Source organism: Nerophis ophidion, linkage group LG26, assembly GCF_033978795.1.
Source record: "Nerophis ophidion isolate RoL-2023_Sa linkage group LG26, RoL_Noph_v1.0, whole genome shotgun sequence".
NCBI lineage: Eukaryota > Metazoa > Chordata > Actinopteri > Syngnathiformes > Syngnathidae > Nerophis > Nerophis ophidion.
Window position 1 is genome coordinate 6,108,416 of NC_084636.1, and position 3,929 is coordinate 6,112,344.

Sequence of the window (3,929 nt, forward strand, 5' to 3'; positions counted from 1 at the left end):
CACGAAACATCAGGAGCAAGAGTGAAGTGTCTTGCTCAAGGACACAACAGGCGTGACGAGGTTGGTAGAAGGTGGGGATTGAACCAGGAACCCTCAGGTTGCTGGCACGGCCACTCTCCCAACCGCGCCACGCCGTCCCCTATATATATATTTTTTTTAAAAACGACAAAAAACAACAACAGGCATAAGTATTCACAGTGCTTAAAGTTTGTCCTCAAAATTCTACACACAATACCCCGTAATGACTATGTTAAAAAGTTATTTTGTTGTTGTTGTTTTTTTCATAAAAAAAACAAAAAAACAAGCATAAGTATTCACAGTGCTTAATGTTTGTCCTCAAAATTCTACACACAATAACCTCGTAATGACTATGTAAAAAATACATTTTTGTTGTTGTTTTTTTAAAATAAAAAAACAAAACAAAACAAGCTTAGCTATTCACAGTGCTTAAAGTTTGTCCTCAAAATTCTACACACAATTCCCCGTAAGGAGTATGTGAAAAAGTTATATTTTAGTTGTTTTTTAAAAAACAACAAAAAACAACAACAAGCATAAGTATTCACAGTGCTTAGTTTGTCCTCAAAATTCTACACACAATACTCCGTATTGACTATGTGAAAAAGAATTTTTTTTTTTACTAAAAAAACAAAACAAAAACAAGCATAGGTATTTACAGTGCTTAATGTTTGTCTTTAAAATTCTACACACAATAACCTCATAATGACTATGTGAAAACGTAATTTTTTTGCTGTTTTTTTTTTTTATTAAAAAAAACAGCATAAGTGTTCACAGTGCTTAATGTTTGTTCTCAAAATTCTACACACAATAACCTCATAATGACTATGTGAAATAGTTGTTTGGTTTGACTCTTTTATTTGAAAAAATAAAAGAGTCAAACCTGCTCAAAAGCAATGTCCTTCCTGAGTGGTCCATGGAACCCGAGCGACGACAGCGTGAGTCGTCCACATTTGGCGCCCAACATGGCTGGACCACCGGAGGCGGGGGAGGAAGATCCCCTGCGGGCTCTCGTGGGCGCACTGGCCGGCCTGGCAGCAAGCAGCCGTCCGAATTGCAGACTCCTGCGGGCACTGGCAGACCAGGTGGGGGAAAGTAGCTACAAAGAAGTAGCGGAGGAGCACAAGAAGGGAGGCGGCAGTGCAGAGGAGGTGCCGCCGGGCTGAGGGGAAGATGCACAGCCGGTGAAGCGTGCAGCAAAGCAGACCGTGAGCGAGGAGCAGCTGAAAAGCGATCCGACCTGAAGACAAAGCTTTATTGGAAAATAAACAAGAGTCAAACCTGCTCAAAAGAGATGTCCTTCCTGAGTGGTACATGGAACCCGAGCGACGACAGCGTGAGTCGTCCACAGTATAGTTTTTTATTTTCAATAAATTAGCAGATATGTAGAAAACAAAACCTTTCACATTGTCACCATGGGGTATTGTGTGTAGAATTGTATCCTATTTTTGGAATAAGGCTGTAACAAATACTTTTTGTTCTGCCCCTGAAGTTTCATGAAGCGAATGTGGGACCCGGCGGACCCGCCAGGGAAGTCCCCGGGAGACTGAAGGAGGTGAAGAAGAAGTGAAAGCCACCCACCTTTGCGCTCCTCCAGTGTCAGATCCTGCGTGTGGAGGCGGCCTGCAGCGATGAAGATGTGCTCCTCCGACACCATGGAGAACAATCAACAATCCATCCCCGGGAGGAGGCCAGGCGTGAATAATTGAAAGGGGAAAGGATAGGATGGCCGCCAATGTCATTCACGTGCCAACCGCCAGCGTTTCTTCTCCTGACGTGGACTTTTTCCACTCGGGATCCCGGAAGGACCTCCGCTGAGGGAAGACCATGTGACACCGGCATCAACAACACCCGTCGGGATTCACGACGAAACTTCAACCTCAGCTGTGACGTCAGAGTGGTGAGGGTCCACATGTTTTATAAGACAAATCATGGTAAGAATATTGACTATTTCAACTAAAGGCCTGAAATGTGACTCAGAAAAAAATCATGAACGTGTAAAAATTGTTTATATTAATGTGAAAAAGGAAAATCTAAAACTGAAAACAAATAAATGGATGTGGAAAAAATAAAATTGTACACTTTGCAGATATATTAAAAAAAATACTTTAAACGGAAAAAGAATGATCTGAAGTTGTAAAAAATATATTCTAAGTGTTAAAATGATTTTTGAGTGTAAAAAAAAAATAGTATTTTGATCCAAAACAATTTAATTTTTTTTATTTATTTTTTCCCCCATTATTTAATGTTTTGATCCATAAAATAAAAATGTACAAAAATTACATTGTGAATATAATTTTTTTTTTTAAATCTGCATGGTGTAAAAAAAACATTTTAATCTGAAATTAAATGAAACATTGCTTGAGATGCTGGACAGGACAAAAAAAAACAATTGAAAAACCAAAACCAAAAATTACCGTTCAAAAAATGTTTTAATGTTAAAAATAAAAACATGCAAAGAGTAAAACATATTTCAAACCAAGAAATACAAATGTCAAACTGAAAAAAGAACAAAATGGATGTGGAAAAAAATATATATTTTTTCGGAAAAATAAATCAGAAACTGGAAAAAATAAATGAACATGTAAAAAAACAGAATTTCAATCTTAAAAATCAGTATCTGCAAGGTGTAAAAAAAATACTTTGAACTGAAAAAGGACAATCTGAGGTTGGATAAAAAAATGTTTTCACGAGTTAAAAAATCATTTTTGCCTGTTAACAAAAAAAATTGTTTTGATACAAAAAAGAAAAAATCTAAAGATGAAAAAAATAAATGAACATTTTAAAAAATCATATTGTAATCTTAATCTTAAAAAAAAAAAATCTGCATAGTGTAAAAAAATATTTTAAACTAAAAAATTTCGGAAATTGAAAAAAAAAGAAAGAAAAATCTAAAAAACTAATAAAAAAATACTTTGAACTGAAAAAGAACAATATGAAAAAAATATTTGGGAAAAAAATATTTTAGGTTTTAAAATAATTTTTGAGTGTAAAAAAAAAAAAATATATATATATACATATATATATATATATATATATATATATATATATATATATATATATATATATATATTTTTTAGTCCAAAACTTATTTTTTCTTTTTTGCTTTTTTTAATGTTTTGATCCAAAAAATAAAAATCTAAAGCTGGAAAAAAATAAATGAACATGTACAAAACTTACATTGTAATATTATTTTTTAAAACAAATCGGCATGGTGTAAAGAAATATTTTAAACCCCCCCCCCAAAAAATATGACATTTAAAAAGTAAATGAAGAATTGCCTGAGATGCTGGACAGGACAAAAAAAAAATTGAAAAACAAAAAAAACAAATGAACGTGCAAACAATGTTTTAATCTAAAAAATTAAAACATGCAAAGAGTAAAACATATTTTAAACCAATAAATTAAAAATTTTAAACTAAAGGAAAAATAAATGGATGTGGACGAAATAGCATTTTATTCAGAAAAAAATATCTGAAACTGAAAAAAATAAATGAACATGTAAAAAAACACAGTTTCAATCTTAAAAATCAATATCTGCAAGGTGTAAAAAAAATACTTTGAACTGAAAAAGAACGATATGAAGTTGTGAAAAAAATAGTTTAGGTGTTAAAATTATTTTTGAGTGTAAAAAAAAAAATGTATATATATTTTGATCCAAAACTCAGTTTTTCTATTTTTCTTTTTTTAATGTTTTGATCCAAAAAATAAGAATCTAAAGCTGGAAAAAAAAATAACTGAACATGTAAAAAAATTACATTATAATATTATTTTTTCAGAACAAATCTGCATGGTGTAAAAAAATATTTTAAACAAAAAAAAATCTGAAATTGAAAAATGAAATGAAGAATTGCCTGAGATGCTGGACAGGACAAAAAAACAAAACAAAAAAACAAACAAACAACAACAAAAAA